Source organism: Bubalus kerabau, chromosome 23 (assembly GCF_029407905.1).
Source record: "Bubalus kerabau isolate K-KA32 ecotype Philippines breed swamp buffalo chromosome 23, PCC_UOA_SB_1v2, whole genome shotgun sequence".
Taxonomy (NCBI): domain Eukaryota; kingdom Metazoa; phylum Chordata; class Mammalia; order Artiodactyla; family Bovidae; genus Bubalus; species Bubalus kerabau.
The window spans coordinates 14,070,579-14,091,415 of NC_073646.1; the positions used below are offsets into that span (position 1 = coordinate 14,070,579).

The 20,837-nt window shown below is 38.8% G+C and overlaps 1 protein-coding gene across 6 annotated transcripts in view; it reads left to right on the forward strand.

Moving 5' to 3' along the window:
- The window catches only part of MRTFB (myocardin related transcription factor B), a 319,142-nt gene that overhangs the window by 198,033 nt on the left and 100,272 nt on the right, over positions 1–20,837 (forward strand). The gene's annotated exons all lie outside the window — the stretch shown is intronic.

A 20,837-nucleotide genomic window follows, 5' to 3' on the forward strand; every position in this document is an offset into this window, starting at 1 on the left:
CTAGTAAATGTAACAGGAAAGAAATAGGCTCATAGATACAGAGAATAAGCTAGGGTTACCAGTGAGGAGGGGCAAGATAGGGGTAGGAGAGAAAGAGATACATACTACTTGTAAACTAAATAAGCTATAAGGATATATTGTATAGCACAGGGACTATAGCCAATATTTTATGAAAACTATAAATGGAGTATCATCTGGAAAAATTTTGGATCACTGTGTTATACACCTGAAAACTACTATAAGAGTGTAAATGAACTATACCTCAATTTAAAAAAATAAAGAATCATTAAAATTTGGGCGCCTCAAGGAAAAAAGTTTTCATTGATGGCAGAATTCATTCTTTGTTAATAAAGAAACGATTACATATTATTTTCTCCTTAAAATATTGAAATTAAGAAAAACTCTTTTTGCCTCAGTATTCTAATTTGATTCAGCTTGGCAGTATGCTGTTTAATGGGTAATATCAGAGTGATTTGATAGCTCATGGTTATGTAAACATGAGTGAGATTCTACTTAGAGCTAGCCACACTTCATGTTGAATCTTCATAACACATCATAGACCCTCATCCTTTGTTGACAATCAGAACTTTAAAGCAGAATTTATGTTGATAAAGAACTTCATCGTGGTGGTAAGGTATAAATAGAAATAAAGCACACTATCGTCTAGGAATCACAGAAACACAGTTTAATCCAAATCTCTGTAGTCTGGCTCCCCATAGTCATCCTTCCTGCATTTCCCTGGGGCTCAGCGGTGGAAGGCTCCCACCTCTGTACACAGGGCCACCCTTGCTGCCCATCTGTGGCCCGTGTGGCTGTCTCACAGTCCCTGGGAAGCCTGAGGGGTTAGGAGACAGAGAACAGAAGGAAGGAGTTGGGAGTGGGTGGAGGGACTGAGGCTTACGTGTCAAAGCTGGCCCCAGAGACCGACGAACAAGGCAGGGTGCCCCTGTTCAGCTGCCCTGAAGAGCTGCTGGGGTTGGTTGTCACTGTTACTTCGTCCGGGTGACCTGTTGACCACAAGTAGAAACCAAATAAATAAGATAGTACTTAATACCAGGAAAGTAAAAAGACTATTACATTTTTGAAAATTAGAATCATCAATATATACTCATATGTATATATGTATATATACTCATATGTAATATGTACTTTAGAATATATAATTTTTTTTAATCAAATAAGTTTTGTTTTTTTTTAATTTTTGCTTGAGTTTTGCTTCGTTTTTCTATATCTTGAGAGACAGTTTGGGTGGAGCTATCCAAAATAAAGTTAAGAGTGGTGCCTTAAGAATTGCTTTGTAAATAATTAACTTCAGAGAATCCCTGAGCCCAGAAACTCAAAGATTGATAGAAGTCATGCCTTTGCTGTCCCTGATCTGTCTGTCACCAGCTGAAGTTTGCCATTTCACAGTACCATTGGCAACAAATGCTATTTTTTCTACTTCTTATATGATCATTTTAAAGAGAATGAGACAAAATGTTAATGACCCTGGGGAAAGCCTTTCACCCAACTCTCCGTCTATCATCAGAATCACTTCAGAGTACCTACAGTGAGCTTTCCTCTCCAGATGTCTTTTCCGTTTGTCAAGTAAGTTTCATGTATGCAACTCCATTTTGTTGTCCCAAATGTTTGAAAACATAATTATTTTAAATAATGTTTTAAGTGATTTAAATGTGCTAATGCAGATTCTTTTTATAATGAAATTTTTATTTTTAAGCTGCATACTCTTTTTCTTTTGCTGTATACTCTTTATCAAGTGTTATTCCTTACCTTTGCTTTTTTAAGGAATATAATCATGTAAATTAAATGATTACAACCTGACCTTCTTGTACCCTGTGTCAGAAAAACAGAACACTTTTTTTGCCTCACTCCCTTCTGTGCTATAACCAGTTTATAGTTTTTTACTCCACCTACACCAAGGCACTGTGTGTGTTCTTCCACCTGTTTCTTCTACACATCACTGCATTCTTCCCCCTTGCTCACACAGTGGCCCTGGAACCCCAAATGGTAAATAGTCAAAGTGCTGAATTCTGACAGTAAAGAGAGGTTTTCTTCCCAGAATAGGTAGACATTTTACCTTATTTGGTACGTTTTAATTGTTCCCATTTTATAAGACCAGTAAACTGAGAGTCAGAGGGCTTAAATAACGCACAGGTAAGCAGCTAAAACGAAAGTTGTAAAGATCCAACCTCAGGTCATGTATGGATGTGAGAGTTGGACTGTAAAGAAAGCTGAGCGCTAAAGAATTGATGCTTTTGAACTGTGGTGTTAGAGAAGACTCTTCAGAGTCTCTTGGACTGCAAGGAGATCCAACCAGTCCATCCTAAAGGAGATCAGTCCTAGGTGTTCATTGGAAGGACTGATGTTGAAGCTGAAACTCCAATACTTTGGCCACCTGATGCAAAGAGCTGACTCATTTGAAAATACCCTAATGCTGGGAAAGATTGAGGGCAGGGGGAGAAGGGGACGACAGGATGAGATGTTGGATGGCATCACCGACTCAATGCCGGGTAGACTCCGGCAGTTGGTGATGGACAGGGAGGCCTGCTGTGCTGCAGTTCCTGGGGTCGCAAAGAGTCAGACACGACTGAGCAACTGAACTGAACTGAACAGGTTATAAAGAGCACCATTACAATAGGAAAGATGAGTATATGGCATCCCACTCCAATGTTCTTACCTGAAGAATCCCCATGAACATAGGAGCCTGGTGGGCCACAGTTCCATGAGGTCACAAAGAGTTGGACATGACTGAGCGACTAAGCATAGCACAAGTTTTATTTAGAAGAAAGACAGTTAAAAATAAAGGTATTTTTAAGATAAACTATTCTTCTTAACTTTGTATATAAAGAAAGTAGTTACAGAAGGTATACTTGCTAAGTCATGTCCAACTTTTTGCGACCCCTTGATCTGTAGACCACCACATTCCTCTGTCCATGGAATTCTCCCCTTATACAGGGGATCTTCCCAACCCAGGCATCAAACCCAGGTCTCCTGCATTGCAGGGAGATTTCTTTACTGACTGAGCCACCAGTTCAGTTCAGTCACTCAGTCATGTCAGACTCTTTGCATCCCCATGGACTGCAGCACACCAGGCTTCCCTGTCTATCACCAACTCCCGAAGCTTGCTCAAACTCATGTCCATTGAGTCAGTGATGCCATCCAGCCATCTGTTGTCCCCTTCTGCCTTCAGTCTTTCCCAGCATCAGAGTCTTTTCCAGTGAGTCAGCTGTTCGCATCAGTTGGCCAAAATATTGGAGTTCCAGCTTCAGCATCCGCCCTTCCAATGAATATTCAGGACTGATTTCCCCTAGGATTGACTGGTTTGATCTCTCACAAAAGGTATACATGTAACCGTGTATAAAGCTAAATTAATTTTAAGCTAAATTTTTAAGATTTTACTTGAGCAGATTTACCTAAAAACTTGTCAAAGATTAAAACATTCTATAGTCACCATCAACCTCTTTGAGTCTGTCCAGACTGCCGCCCATGTCAGCTTACCAGCATATGTAATGGGTGCTCTGGGAAGTTCACTCATGTGGGCATTCATACAAATAACGAAAAACTCACAGTCATGTTCAGTATTCCCTTCTCATGTCATATTTCATTTTATACTCTTTCTTTGAAAAAGGTAAACAAAACCAGAGAATTTACATTACCAGATATTAAGATCTCCTGTAACATTATAGTAGTTTAGACAGATAAACAACCTGACCAATGGAGCAGAATAGAGAAATCAGACAATATTCTGTTACCTGATTTGTTACAAAAGTGCCATGAATAATACATGCAGTGAGGAAAAAATCATCTTTTTAAACAAATGGTTGCAGGTTAGTTAAATATCCAGTGGAAAGAAAGTAATCTGGAATTTATATTGTACACAGAAAATTTCAGCTCTGAAAGGTAAAGCAATAAACCTTTTGGGGGAAGAAATTCTCCATAACCTTAGGGTGATCAAAATATCTTAAATAGGACACAAATAGCACTATTCAGAAATGAAAAACCTGATAGACTGTGCTGTAATTATATGAATTACTGTTCCGCACCTAAAGACATCATTGAAAGAGAAAAGGCAACCCATGGAGTGGGAAGAGATAATTCATAATACATATATTTAACAAGATTCCTCTCCAGGATATATAAAGGTCTCCTATAAGCCAATGTGATTAAATGGGCAACACAGACTTCACAAAAGAGAAATACAAATGATATACATAGATATGGATATGGATTTATTAGGAAGGAATGATGCTAAAGCTGAAACTCCAGTACTCTGGCCACCTCATGCGAAGAGTTGACTCATTGGAAAAGACTCCGATGCTGGGAGGGATTGGGGGCAGGAGGAAAAGGGGAAGACAGAGGATGAGATGGCTGGATGGCATCACCGACTCGATGGACGTGAGTTTGAGTGAACTCTGGGAGTTGGTGATGGACAGGGAGGCCTGGCGTGCTGCGATTCATGGGGTTGCAAAGAGTCGGACACGACTGAGCGACTGAACTGAACTGAACTGAGAGCTATGCAAATGAAAACCACAGTGAAGAATTATGGCAGCTAGAATGGACGCATGGAGAAAGAAAACATCAGCTACATCAAGGATATATAGAGCAATTGGTGGACATGTAAACTGGTATTAAACCATTTTAGAAAACTGTTTGCTTAACCCTAAGTGTCAGCAATTCCACTTCTAATATTTACTCAACAGGAATATATACATATGTTCTTTGGAAGATGATGTATTAATTTGAATGGCACGAAATTGCCATTTTTTTGTAGGTACAATCAGCAGTTTCAGTCTACTGGAATGTAGACTGAACCATTCAGCAATGGTTCAGTGTACTGGAGTGTTCATAGTAGCACTGCTGGTGATAGGAAAAGACTGGAAACTCGCCCATTTGCAGTCGAATGTTCTAATTGTGATGTGTCACACCGTGGAAAATAGCCGCGAGAATGAACAGGCTACAGCTGCATGTAAGAACATGCACGACCTCACAAAACTAATATTGTGTGAAGGCAGCCAGCCACAGAAGAGTACATACTATATAATTCCACTTATATAAAGTATGAAAACAGGCAAAACTAGTCTGTGATGTTAGAAATCAGGGTAGCAGTTATCCTTGCTGTTGGACAAGGAAACGGGAAACAGAAAGCAGGAGTTGAGGGAATGAGAAATGTTTGGTTTCCTAGTGCTTGTTGCATGGGTGTATTCAGTTGGTCAACACTCAGCAGATTGTACACTTATATGCACATTTTTTGTATGTATATTACATTAAAATTAAAAGTTAAAAAATAAAAATCCTAAACCTAACTTCAGTCTTAATACCATTGGCTTCTTCCTCTCTTTTCTCACATTCTTACTTGTATATTCTTTCTCCTTGATTCCTGAAATATTTATTTACTCACTAGCTCAGTCCTACATATATGAACTGATTTCAGGATTACACTCCAGTACCTCTACTAACAACAAACATGAAATCCTAAATTTCTTTGTAGTTACATGTCCTGGCTATTATAAACAGTGCTGCGATGAACATTGGGATACACGTGTCTCTTTCAATTCTGGTTTTCTCAGTGTGTATGCCCAGCAGTGGGATTGCTGGATCATAAGGGAGTTCTATTTCCAGTTTTTTTAAGGAATCTCCACACTGTTCTCCATAGTGGCTGTACTAGTTTGCATTCCCACCAACAGTGTAAGAGGGTTCCCTTTTCTCCACACCCTCTCCAGCATTTATTGCTTGTAGACTTTTGGATCGCAGCCATTCTGACTGGCGTGAAATGGTACCTCATAGTGGTTTTGATTTGCATTTCTCTGATAATGAGTGATGTTGAGCATCTTTTCATGTGTTTGTTAGCCATCTGTATGTCTTCTTTGGAGAAATGTCTATTTAGTTCTTTGGCCCATTTTTTGATTGGGTCATTTATTTTTCTGGAGTTGAGCTGTAGGAGTTGCTTGTATATTTTTGAGATTAGTTGTTTGTCAGTTGCTTCATTTGCTATTATTTTCTCCCATTCTGAAGGCTGTCTTTTCACCTTGCTAATAGTTTCCTTTGATGTGCAGAAGCTTTTAAGGTTAATTAGGTCCCATTTGTTTATTTTTGCTTTTATTTCCAATATTCTGGGAGGTGGGTCATAGAGGATCCTGCTGTGATGTATGGCAGAGAGTGTTTTGCCTATGTTCTCCTCTAGGAGTTTTTAAGTTTCTGGTCTTACGTTTAGATCTTTAATCCATTTTGAGTTTATTTTTGTGTATGGTGTTAGAAAGTGTTCTAGTTTCATTCTTTTACAAGTGGTTGACCAGATTTCCCAGCACCACTTGTTAAAGAGAGTGTCTTTAATCCATTGTATATTCTTGCCTCCTTTGTCAAAGATAAGGTGTCCATATGTGTGTGGATTTATCTCTGGGCTTTCTATTTTGTTCCATTGATCTATATTTCTGTCTTTGTGCCAGTACCATACTGTCTTGATGACTGTGGCTTTGTAGTAGAGCCTGAAGTCAGGCAGGTTGATTCCTCCAGTTCCATTCTTCTTTCTCAAGATCGCTTTGGCTATTCGAGGTTTTTTGTATTTCCATACAAATTGTGAAATTATTTGTTCTAGCTCTGTGAAGAATACTGTTGGTAGCTTGATAGGGATTGCATTGAATCTATAAATTGCTTTGGGTAGTGTACTCATTTTCACTATATTGATTCTTCCAATCCATGAACATGGTATATTTCTCCATCTATTAGTGTCCTCTTTGATTTCTTTCACCAGTGTTTTATAGTTTTCTATATATAGGTCTTTAGTTTCTTTAGGTAGATATATTCCGAAGTATTTTATTCTTTTCATTGCAATGGTGAATGGAATTGTTTCCTTAATTTCTCTTTCTGTGTACCATTTTTTATACTTTCATATCATTTGGATAGATTTTCTTGGAACTCAGTTGGGAACAAATCAAGCATGACCATTTTGAAGAAACTTTTTACAGAGGTGGTTCACTTCCCAAGGAAAAGAAATATTTCAATTTTCAGGGAAATCAATAGTCATTACAGCCTTGATTTGTGTTAACACATTTCCTAATATTTAGCATTATCTATCAATTTATCTAGGCCCAAGCTACATTTTAATTTAATGCAGGCATTTACTTTTCAGTAATGTTGTTTATTGAGAGATAAAGCTCATGTAAAAAACATTTTCCAAGTAGTTCACACATATTTATATTGAACTTGTAAAAGCAAACTTTTATCTTCTTTTCTCTTAGTTATTTTCACTGGAAATCGTAGGTAAGAAGAATGGAATAGGCGCCCGTGTTTATTGGCGGCTTCTTATAATGGGGGCACTGTACTGGGTGTTGTACTTGCATTACTTCTTTAAATCCTCCCTGCAGTTGTGCTAGAGAGGTAAGAGTTCTCTCTCCTATTCTACAAATAAGGGACTTACCTTACTGCTGCTGTTGTTCAGTTGCCCAGTCATGTCTGACTCTTTGTGTCCTGCGACCCCATGGACTGCATCACGCCAGGCCTCCCTGTCCCTCACCATCTCCGGAAGTTTGCCCAAATTCATGTTCACTCCATCGGTGATGCCGTCCAGCCATCTCATCCTCTGACACCCTCTTCTTCTGCCCTCGATCTTTCCCAGCATCAAGGACTTTTCCATTGAGTTGTCTGGGTGCATCAAATGACCAAAAAACTGGAGCTTCAGCTTCAGCATCAGTTCTTCTAGCGAATATTTGGGGTTGATCTCCCTTAAGATTGACTGGTTTGATCTCCTTGATGTCCAGGGGATTTTCAGGAGCTTTCTGCAGCACCACGATTCGAAGGCATCAATTCTTCGGCATTCTGCCTTCTCTATGGTCCAGCTCTCACAACCATACATGACCACTGGGAAGACCATAGCCTTGACTATATGGACCTTTGTTGGCAGAGTCCTGTCTCTGCTTTTCTACACACTGTCTAGGTTTGTCATTGCTTTCCTGCCGAGAAGCAATCGTCTTCTGATTTCATGGCTGCAGTCACCATCTGCACTGATTTTGGAACAAGGCAAAGGAAATCTGTCACTACTTTGTTTTCCCCTTTTATTTGCCATGCAGTAATGGAGCCGGATGCCATGATCTTAGTTTTTTTAATATTTAGTCTTAAGCTGGCTCTTTCACTTTCTCCTTCACCTTCATCAAGAGTCTCTTTAGTTCCTCTTCACTTTCTGCCTTACTATTACCTTATTAATATTTGGAAATTTCCCAAAGTTAAATGCTTGGAAGTAGCAGTTTGAGATTTGTCTCAACCCAGATCTTGATGCCTTCAATGAATTAGTTATGGGCATCTTTCCCATTTTTAGAGTTGTTGCTCTGTTGCTAAGTTGTATCTGACTCTTTGTGACTCCGTGAACTGTAGCACGCCAGGTTTTTTTTCCTTCACTATTTCCCGGAGTTTGCTCAAATTCATGTCCATTGAGTTGGTGATGCTATCTAACCATCTCATCCTCTGCCTTCCATCTTTCCCACCATTAGGGTCCTTTCCAAGAGTTGACTCTCCGGGTCAGATTTTAAGAGTTTAATCATTTTTAGTTGAAATTTAGGATTAATTTCTGTATGAAAAAGAAGAAAACTGAAGACAAAAATAAGATTTTGAATTATGTCTTCTTTTCTTTTCAAGTGTCAGGTTTGAGATTTTAGCATTTTTTTCCAGTCTAAAAAAGATCAGACTGTTGCTCCCTTGGCTCCAAATATATTTTTTATGGTACTTGCTGATCTTTTGTCCCAATACTGAGTTTCCTTTACGTTAAGGATGTATCTAGTATGAGTAAGTTGTCAGTTTAGATAATTTAATTGCTTGAGGTAGTGCCCTAAAGTCTAATCACCACCACCATTTGAGGATAGATCATGTGGTCAATAGAAGGCCTGTCTGAGAAACCACAGGAAAATGACTTCTGATCTGTTCCTCCTCCTCCATCTTTGCTGCCTTGGAGAACTTGCAGAACTTGGAGAACAACTGCTAGTTGTCTCTTTGTCCTCCCTGCCTCATAGCTGCCAGACCATCTTTCCACACACAGGTGTGACACCGTTGCCCACGGCCAAGTGACTCCACATTGTCTTTAGGATAAATTCCAGACACCTTATGGACTCTCAAGTCCTTTTATGGCCCAGACCTTGCCTAGGCATCCCACCGTCTCTTGTGCCCTCCCATACCCTGCGCTCCAAGCTCTGCTGAACCGCTGCCTCTCTCCTGTACCTTGTTTGTCACTCTTGGGACTCTCTGTTGTGCAGGTTGTTCTGTCTGCCTTCTTGTACATGTTCTCCCCTCTCGACTGCACAGACTTGTTTGTGTGGCACCGTCTTCTAACACTCCTACTTCTTGTCCTGTACTGTAAAACACCTTTCATCCAACTAGATGACTCAAGAGTCAACTGCTGTTGGTCATTCTAAACCATGAAATGGTTAGCAGTCTCTGCCTTGAGTATTAAACCTGAGTTTGTGAGTCTTCTCAGTTCTGGTATACTTTGTTATATAAAACATTCAGTGTTAACTGGTTTTTTAGGTACTATTTTGTAATTTAACCTTCTTCGAATGTTTTGCTTTTAAATGACAGGAGGCTTAGTTTTTCTGCAGTTAGAGCCATTTGTTTCTATTTCTCCTTCCCCATAGTTGAAGGTAAGAAGTAGAGCATAATATCTTTGAAGAAAGAAATGTGATAATATTTGCTTTCTGTGCAACAGAGCAGCTGTTTCCAAGTGTGCATGTCAAAAATTAACAAGAATAGGATGGCATATTCTCTGATTGTGGAAATTAAAAGATACCCTAAGGTTTTTATTTGGCTGTTGGCCAACATTTTATTTTGAAAAAATTCAGTAATCCTGAAAAGCTGAAAGAATTATATACGAAATATAACAAATACCTAAATTCTGTATTTACATTTTTCTGTATATCCTCTGTTCATTTGCCAGTCCTATCACATTTTTCATGTACTTCAAAAATAATTGTGGATCTTAGTACACTTCAACTCTAAACACTTCAGAATGAGCATCATTATGAAAAATTCAGTAGTGATTTACATTTTCTGGTACAAAATACATATTTATACATGGGTGTGATGAAATGCACAAATCTAAAGTACACCATAATGGCTCAGTGATAAAGAATCTGCCTGTCAAGCAGGAGACATGAGTTTGATCCCTGGGTCAGAAAGATCCCCTAGAGAAGGATATGACAACCCACTCCAGTATTCTTGCCTGGGAAATTCCATGAACAGGAGCCTGGCAGGCTGCAGTCCCTGGGGTCAAAGAGAGTCAGACACAGCTTAGTGCCCAAACAACAGCAGCAGCAAAGTACACCATTAGGTGAGTTTTTTCATACACATAGTATCCCAGACCCTAACCAGTCAGGATACAGAGTGTTGCCATCACCCCAGAAAGTTTCTTCATGCCTCTTCCCAGTCAGTCTTCACCCCAGCCCCTCAGAGACAATCACTGTTCTGGCTTTGTTCACCATAGATGAAGTTTGTTTTTTGGGGCATTTTGTATAAATGAAATCATAAAATAGGTACTCTTTTTAAGACTTTTTGCACGTGGGATTCACAGTATGTATCAGTACTTCATTCTTTGTTATTGCTTAGTAATGTTCCAGCCTGTGCCACAAAATTTGTTTATCCGTTTTCTTTTTAATGGACACCTGAGCTGTTTCCAGTTTGGGGCTGTTATGAATAAAGCTGCTATGAATATTCTTGTATAAATATTTATTTCTTTATATATGTAGGAGAAAATTGCTGTATATTTACTACATTTTATAAAAAATTATACCTTTTTCAAAAGTGGCTGTACATTTTGCACCCCCAAAAATGAATGAGAGTTCTAGTTGGGCCACATCCTCACCAACATATGGCAAAGTTAGTCTTTTTAACCATTCCAGTGAGAATGCAGTGGTGTCTCATGGTGGTGTTAATTTGCAGTTTTAAGATAGCTAATGATATTGAGCAGTTTTCAGTGTACTTATTGGCTGTTTGTGTGAACGGTTTTTTCCAAACCTTTTGTGCATTTTTCTAAGTTTTATAGTGTAGAAGGCAATGGCACCCCACTCCAGTACTCTTGCCTGGAAAATCCCATGGATGGAGGAGCCTGGTAGGCTGCTGTCTGTGGGGTCGCTAAGAGTCGGACACGACTGAGCGACTTCACTTTCACTTTTCACTTTCATGCATTGGAGAAGGAAATGGCAACCCACTCCAGTGTTCTTGCCTGGAGAATCCCAGGGACGGGGGAGCCTGATGGGCTGCCGTCTATGGGGTCGCCCAGAGTCGGACACGACTGAAGCGACTTAGCAGCAGCAGCAGCATATATACACCACCCAAGTTCTACCATTAGTATTTCTCCGTGCCTGTTTTATCTCTTGTGTACTCATCGGTCTTCTTCCAACCATCAGTCTTTTTTCACATGTTTCAAAATAAATTGGAGGCATCTGTGCATATCAACTTGGAGCTCAGAATCTGTTTAAAATGTCCTTGTTTTGAGAACAAATTGTTCATGCCTCTCCTTCCCACTTTCCTTCACCGCGGTCCACTGCCTGTCTCAGGCCAGGTGCGCTCTGAGATGATAGTCAGCCCTGCTTAGGCCTGATTCTAATTATGACTTAAAACACAATAGTATTGCCTGAAGCACATCTGTCCATTTTTAACCTGGTTGTATGTCTTTTTATTATGTGATTGTTGGAATTCTTTATATATGCTTAATATGTGTGAAATATGTGTTTTGCAAGTATGTTCTCCCAGTCTGTGGCTTACTTTTTCATTTTCTTAAAATGTGTTTTGATGAGCAAAAGGCTTTATTTTTGATGAAGTCTAATTTTTCAGTTTTTTATGATGTTTGTTTTCTCTGTCCTCAGAAACCTTTGCCGACCCCCAACCCATGGAAGTATTTTCCTTTATGCTCTTCTACAAGTTTTATCATTTTTGATTTTACGTTTATGTCCATAGTGCACTTCACATGGACTTTGATGTCCAGGATGAGGCCGGGGTGAGACTTATCTTTTCCCAGTAGATTTCAGGTTGTTTCAGCAATGACTGTTGAGAAGTCTTCCATTCCTAATGGGGATGCTTTGGCATCTTTGTTTAAAATCCAGTCATCATTTAAATGTGGATCTGTGTCTGAGTGCTTCATTCAGTGCCATTGATCTATTTCTTAATCCTTTTGCCAGTCCTGTCCTGATGACTGTAGCTTTACAGTCAGTCATGAAATCAGGTAGGGTAACTCCTCCAACTTGTTTTCCTTTTACAATATTGCTCTGGATGTCCTAGTTCCTTTACATTCCATTTCTGTTTTAGAATCAGCTTGTTTTAAAAGAAAAAAAGTATCTAGCAGGAATATGATTAAGATTGTGTTGAATCTATACATTAATTTGGGCTTAATTCTAGTCCATCAGTATAGTAGCTATCCACTTAGTTAGTTGTTCCTTCATTTCTCTCAGCAAAGTTTTCTAGTTTTTATTGTAAAGACCTTATGCATAAATTTCTTTCTAACAATGTTGCCAGTGAAATAGTCCTCAAATTTCATTTTGTTTGTACTCCGACTTATGACCTAAACGCTTCTTTCTGTTCTGCTTTGCTATGATTTTGTAGACTTCTGATAACCCTTTCTTAACTAGTTGTCACTTAGGTGGAAAGTTATGTATTAATTTATGTTTCTGTCAAGCATAAGTTGAAAACCCCTTTGAAAGACAATTCATTGTGCATCAATTCAGATTAAGATGTATTTTGTTGAAACTGCTAGAAGCCTCTAAGAATGAGTTTATTTGTGCCTGTATGTTATGGCCACTTAAGTGTGTATGGATATCTTAAAGAAAAAAGAATAGATTGCTGTTACATTACCATCCTTGACAGTGGATGCATTTTGACCTAATTGGTTTTATAATTATTGTGTATTGATGTACCAGATTTATTAAGTGTGGGACGATGTGCTAAATGCCAGGGTTACAAAGCAGGAAAGAAGCAATCCTTGAGTTTAGTTCATTCCACAGCCATTGGTAAGTGTTATTGGGGTTGTGTTTGCTATGGATACAGATCAACCAAATATAAAAACACCGAAGAAAGTTGGCTTAATTTTCATCATATATTTTTGCAAACATTATTTTCAAAATGCTTTTTAGAGGGCTTCTGTGTTATTGCTAAGCAGTATACTGTTATCTTTAATTTGTTTCAGTGCTTAAGTATATATATATATTGCCATTTGTGACTGAAAATTTCTGTCACTGAGCTAGCACATACTTGAAGAAACCTACTTTTTTCCCCACTCTGGCTCACAGCACTAGCTCCAGACTCTGGGAATGAAAAGTTCCTGCTTGAGCCCTAGAGTATATTCATCTATTCAGATTGTGTGATGCTTGTGAAGTTCTATGCTATTATGAATGTGGTGAAGTGGTAATGAGCCTCATTTTGAAAAAGAATTGTTGATTACTGGGAACATTAATATCATTCTGAGCTGTATGTATTTAATTATCACAATTTAGTGCTTTACAGATCTCTGTGTTCAAGAATTTGCCCTGTTATTTTAAGATTTTTTTCTAGAATATTCTGGTTTCCCAGTCTTTTTATATTGGTTCATTTGAAAATTGTGCGTAGCCTAATAAAAACAAAGATGTACTTTGTCATGGTGTTTCCCAAGGTTTCTTATCCTTCCTTATTAAATTTATGCTTATGTGTATGTGTAAAATGTTCATAGTACATCAAGTATTCCCACTTCTTATTTTCCTCTTTTTTGTTTATATTTGTATTCTGTGTATAAATAGTCTCTAACGTTGTGACTTAAGAAAATGTTTCTGCTTGACAGTGCCTTTGGTAAATTTGCCCTATTTCCTATTTTCTTTCCCGTTTATCTTTTCTCTGTTAGAAGTTCTCACCCTTCTCTTTGAAACTTCCTAACTCTTCTTAAGTTCACATGTAAGTAGTGTTCTCTAAGATTAAAAAAAAAAAAAAAAAACTACTTCATGTTTCTAAAAATAGTATCTAGGGGGAAAATTTAAAGCACAACAAACACAACACTGGAAAAGAAACCATTGTGACCTTCCATAACTAAAAAGCTGGAATCAGTTTTTAAGAGAAGTGTTTTTATTGTCAGTCATTGTTTGCACTTCTCATTCTTGGCTTTGCATTTTCTTTGGTTTGTGTGTGCGCGCATGTGCACACGCACACTGCTTGGCTCCTTATTAGCGCTTTTCAAAATAGTTTGACTATTCGTTATAATACCACTTCAGTATTCTTGCCTTGAGAACCCCTTGAACAGTATGAAAAGGCAAAACGATAGGATACTGAAAGAGGAACTCCCCAGGTCGGTAGGTGCCCAATATGCTACCGGAGATCAGTGGAGAAATAACTCCAGAAAGAATGAATGGATGGAGCCAAAGCAAAAACAATACCCAGTTGTGGATATGACTGGTGATAGAAGCAAGGTCCAATGCTGTAAAGAGCAATATTGCATAGGAACCTGGAATGTTAGTTCCATGAATCAAGGCAAATTGGAAGTGGTCAAACAGGAGATGGCAAGAGTGAATGTCGACATTCTAGGAATCAGCGAACTAAAATGGACTGGACTGGGTGAATTTAACTCAGATGACCATTATATCTACTACTGCGGGCAGGAATCCCTTAGAAGAAATGGAGTAGCCATCATGGTCAACAAAAGAGTCCGAAATGCAGTACCTGGATGCAATCTCAAAAACGACAGAATGATCTCTGTTCGTTTCCAAGGCAGACCATTCAATATCACAGTAATCCAAGTCTATGCCCCGACCAGTAACACTGAAGAAGCTGAAGTTGAACGGTTCTATGAAGACCTACAAGACCTTTTAGAACTAACCCCAAAAGGATGTCCTTTTCATTATAGGGGACTGGAATGCAAAAGTAGGAAGTCAAGAAACACCTGGGGTAACAGGCAAATTTGGCCTTAGAATACGGAATGAAGCAGGGCAAAGGCTAATAGAGTTTTGCCAAGAGAATGCACTGGTGATAGCAAACACCCTCTTCCAACAACACAAGAGAGGACTCTACACATGGACATCACCAGATGGTCAACACCGAAATCAGATTGATTATAGTCTTTGCAGCCAAAGATGGAGAAGCTCTATACAGTCAGCAAGAACAAGACCAGGAGCTGACTGTGGCTCAGATCATGAACACCTTATTGCCAAATTCAGACTTAAATTGAAGAAAGTAGGGAAAACCACTATGACCTAAATCAAATCCCTTATGATTATACAGTGGAAGTGAGAAATAGATTTAAGAGCCTAGATCTGATAGATAGAGTGCCTGATGAACTATGGAAGGAGGTTTGTGACATTGTACAGGAGACAGGGAGCAAGACCATCCCCGTGGAAAAGAAATGCAAAAAAGCAAAATGGCTGTCTGGGCAGGCCTTACAAATAGCTGTGAAAAGAAGAGAAGCGAAAAGCAAAGGAGAAAAGGAAAGATATAAGCATCTGAATGCAGAGTTCCAAAGGATAGCAAGAAGAGATACGAAAGCCTTCCTCAGCGATCAATGCAAAGAAATAGAGGAAAACAACAGAATGGGAAAGACTAGAGATCTCTTCAAGAAAATTAGAGATACCAAGGGAACATTTCATGCAAAGATGGGCTCGATAAAGGACAGAAATGGTATGGACCTAACAGAAGCAGAAGATATTAAGAAGAGGTGGCAAGAATACACAGAAGAACTGTACAAAAAGGATCTTCATGACCCAGATAATCACGATGGTGTGATCACTCACCTAGAGCTAGACATCCTGGAATGTGAAGTCAAATGAGTCTTAGAAAGCATCACTAGGAACAAAGCTAGTGGAGGTGATGGAATTCCAGTGGAGCTATTTCAAATCCTGAAAGATGATGCTGTGAAAGTGCTGCACTCAATATGCCAGCACATTTGGAAAACTCAGCAGTGGCCACAGGACTGGAAAAGGTCAGTTTTCATTCCAATCCCAAAGAAAGGCAATGCCAAAGAATGCTCAAACTACCGCACAATGGCACTCATCTCACATGCTAGTAAAGTAATGCTCAAAATTCTCCAAGCCAGGCTTAGCAATATGTGAACCGTGAACTTCCAGATGTTCAAGCTGGTTGTAGAAAAGGCAGAGGAACCAGAGATCAAATTGCCAACATCTGCTGGATCATGGAAAAAGCAAGAGAGTTCCAGAAAAACATCTATTTCTGCTTTATTGACTATGCCAAAGCCTTTGACTGTGTGGATTACAATAAACTGTGGAAGATTCTGAAAGAGATGGGAATGCCAGACCACCTGACCTGCCTCTTGAGAAACCTGTATGCAGGTCAGGAAGCAACAGTTAGAACTGGACATGGAACAACAGACTGATTCCAAATAGGAAAAGGAGTATGTCAAGGCTGTATATTGTTACTCTGCTTATGTAAGTTATATGCAGAGTACATCAGGAGAAATGCTGGGCTGGAAGAAGCACAAGCTGGAATCAAGATTGCCAGGAGAAATATCGATAACCTCAGATATGCAGATGACACCACCATTATGGCAGAAAGTGAAGAGGAACTGAAGAGCCTCTTGATGAAAGTGAAAGAGGAGAGTGAAAAAAGTCGGCTTAAAGCTCAGCATTCAGAAAACTAAGATCATGGCATCTGGTCACATCACTTCATGGGAAATAGATGGGGAAACAATGGAAACAGTGTCAGACTTTATTTTTGGGGGCTCCAAAATCACTGCAGATGGTGACTGCAGCCATGAAATTAAAAGACTCTTACTCCTTGGAAGGAAAGTTATGACCAACCTAGATAGCATATTGAAAAGCAGAGACATTACTTTGCCAACGAAGGTCCGTCTAGTCAAGGCTATGGTTTTTCCAGTGGTCATGTATGGATGTGAGAGTTGGACTGTGAAGAAAGCTGAGCTCTGAAGAATTGATGCTTTTGAACTGTGGTGTTGGAGAAGACTCTTGAGAGTCCCTTGGACTGCAAGGAGATCAGTCCTGGGTGTTCTTTGGAAGGAATGATGCTATAGCTGAAACTCCAATACTTTGGCTACCTCACGCGAAGAGTTTACTCATTGGAAAAGACCCTGATGCTGGGAGGGATTGGGGGCAGGAGGAGAAGGGGCGATAGAGGATGAGATGGCTGGATGGCATCACCAACTCGATGGACTGAGTTTGAGTGAACTCCAGGAGTTGGTGATAGACAGGGAGGCCTGGCGTGCTGCAGTTCATGGGGTCACAAGGTGTCAGATACGACTAGGTGACTGAATTGAACTGAAGTGATTCATTATAAAAATGGCAGTGGTATGTACTATGGCAATTGGTGAGAAAGAAGGGGAGAAACAAGTTAATATGTATTCCCAGTCAGATACCACTGTTAAATACTCAAATGTACTCAGGTAGCACAGTTAAATTTTTTAGTGGAGGCTAGTTTGGTCTTAAAATGTGGTGTCATTTATATAAATTTGTTTCCTGGGTTTGTTCATTTTCATACGTTTTTGGTAATTTTTAATATTTTATTTTATAAACATCAGTTTAATCACTGCATATCCTGTCAAATAAGTGCATCAGATATAGTCCAGTTAACCAGATCCTCACTCTTAGACATTTAAATTGTTTTGGTTTTTGTTTTTTTGCCGTAGATTAAAATGTTTGTATATAGTAATACACTACCACTTTTAAAATGGTTAAAATACATTTTAACTCCATTAGTTAATGTATTCCTTAATTAGTTAGGTCATGTAAAGTCTTCAGATGTATGCTGGCTGAGACCAGGGAATTTGGGTGCAGACAGCTCTGAGTTTAAGAATCCCAGCCAATTACCTTACCACTGTTTTGGTTTCTTCATCTATAAGTTGGGATAGAAGTAACATAAATATCATTATCTGTTATGGTGGTTTGAGGGAATGAAATGACATGGAGTTCTTAGCATTATGTCTTTCTGAAATTATTTATTTATTTATTTATTTTTGGTTGTGCTGGGTCTTGGTTGCCGTGCAGGCTTTTCTCTGCTTGTGGAGAGCAGGGGCTACTCTAGTTGCTGTGCCTCGGCTTCTCGTTGCAGTGACTTAGGGTGTGCAGGCTTCAGTGGTTGCAGCCCATGAGCTCCGGAGTTGCAGTTCCAGGGCTTTAGAGCACAGATTCAGTAGTTGTGGCACATGGGCTTAGTTACTCTGTGGCATGTAGGATCTTCCCAGATAAAGGATCAAACCCATGTTTCCTGCATTGTCAGGAGGATTCTTGACCACTGAGCCATCAGGGAAGGAAGCCCATAGTGTCTTACATACAATCAGTTCTCAATAAATGTCTGTAATGATTATTATTATTGAATTGTTTCTGTTTACAGGAATAAAGGAGTTAGAGATTTAGTCTTATTTATATATTATGCCCTATACGATGAAAAGGACATCTTTTGGTGTTAGTTGTAGAAGGGCTTGTGGGTCTTCATAGAACTGGTCAACTTCAGCTTCTTCGGCATTAGTGGTTGGGGTATAGACTTGAATTACTGTGATGTTGAGTGGTTTGCCTTGGAAACGAACTGAGATCATTCTGTTGTTTTTGAGATGGCACCCAGGTGTTGCATTTCGGACTCTCTTGTTGAATATAAGGGCCACTCCATTTCTCCTAAGGGATTCTTGCCCACAGTAGTAGATATAATGGTCATCTGAATTAAATTCACCCATTCCCATCCATTTTAGTTCACTGATTCCTAAAGATGTTGGTATTCACTCTTGCCATCTCCTGCTTGACCACCTCTAATTTACCTTGATTCTTTCTGGAGCTATTAGTAATTGCTCTCCACTCTTCCCAGTAGCATATTGGACACCTATATGTAGAGTACATCATGCGAAATGCCAGACTGGATGAATCCCAAGCTAGGATCAAGATTGCTGGGAAAAATATCAACAACTTCTGATATGCAGATAATACCACCCTAATGGCAGAAAGTGAAGAGAAAATAAAAAGCCTCTTGTTGAAGGTCAAAGAGGAAAGTGAAAAAACTGGCTTATAATCCAACATTCAAAAACGAAGATCATGGCATCTGTTCCCATTACTTCATGGCAAACAGATGGGGAAAAAGTGGAAACAGTGACAGATTTTATTTTCTTGGGCTCCAAAATCTCTGTGGATGGTGACTGCAGCCACAAAACTAAAAGACTCTTGCTCCTTGGAAGAAAAGCTATGACCAACCAAGACAGTGTATTGAAAAGTAGAGATATCACTTTGCCAGCAAAGGTCTGTATAGTTAAAGCTATGGTTTTTCCAGTAGTCATGTACAGATGTGAGAGTTGGACCATAAAGAAGGCTGAATGCTGAAGAATTGATGCTTTCAAATTGTGGTGCTGGAGAAGACTCTTGAGAGTCCGTTGGGCTGCAGGGAGATCAAACCATTCAATCCTAAAGGAAATCAACCCTGAATATTCATTAGAAGGACTGATGCTGAAGTTGAAGCTCCAGTACTTTGACCACCTGATGGGAAGAGCCCACTCATTGGAAAAGACTTTGATGTTGGTAAAGATCAAAGGCAAAAGGAGAAGGGGGCAGCAGAGGATGGATGAGATGGTTAGATAACATCACCTACTTTAATAGACATGAATTCAAGCAAACCCCGGGAGATAGTGAAGGACAGGGGAGCTTGACATGCTATAGTCCATGGGGTCACAGAGTCGGACATGACTTAGAGACTGAACAACAGCAACAAATATAGTATGCCTAAAATGTCATCTTCTGTCTTTGAGTAGTTCGTCAAAATATGTTTACACTGTAAACAAGAGAGTTTCAATTTGTGAAATGGTAAAAGTTCTCTTGTTGTAAGTTAATTTTGTAGCTCAAAATTCTGGGATGCTTGTTCTTATATTTTAGCCTTCTCATTAAAATATTTTTCCTCTAATTAGCATTCCTAGCCTGCTTTACTGAATTGTGGCTATGGGGTTGGTGGCAGGGGTGTCATCTGCCCCTCAGACACTCAAGCTGGTTGCAATCCTCCATAATGTATAATGGAAGCATTTTTTAAAAATCTTGTTAATTCTTTTCAAGTGGATTCATTTTTAATGTTTTTAAAGAAATATCAGGCATAATTTATTTGCTAAAATCACAGAGAATGACGTTAGTGTTTAATATATGAGTCATTTCCTAGAACAATATCAGAATTATATGAGGTAAGGAAATACCTATTTTGCAACGAGTCAGAATACAATGATTTGCTGACAGGTCTGATGAAATAAAACACTCATTTCTTTCCCATTTAGAATCTGTAGAAATTCTTTATAACTGTAATAAGTATTTTTTCAATGGTTATCTTGCTCCTGTTTATAGAAGTCTCTATTTGCTTATCTAGAATTATAGTACTTTAAAATTTAAGTGAATTACATATGGACTGCTATTATGAGGAAGCAGCTTGGATAACCAATTCAAGATATTTTAATATAAAAGATATTTTGTTAATAAGGCTTAGTTTTTTCAATCATAAATATAATGCAAAATCATTTCAGACCACTTTTGAAATTTGGGAGGATAAAAAGCATAGCATGTATTAATAAAATTAGTAAGTCCTACCGCTCAATATTTTCTCCTAAACTTTTTTTTTCATTCATAGAATTTTTAGAAAAACAAAATGGAGACCATACTGAGTATCCATTTTTATGGCCCCCTTTTCTCCCCTCATCTTCATAGTATACATTCTTCCATGTTATTAAATATTCCTCTGAAAATGAAATCAATATTTTACTTCTTTGGCTCACTGTAGTGTGTGTTAGTGTTCGTCGCTCAGTTGTGTCCGATTCTGTGTTGTGTCTGACTCAGTGTTGGCTCACTGTAAACATCCAATAATTATTATTATTTTTTTGAAGCCATTATTTCAGTGGCTGTACAATATATCATTATATATTTGCCATAATTTAA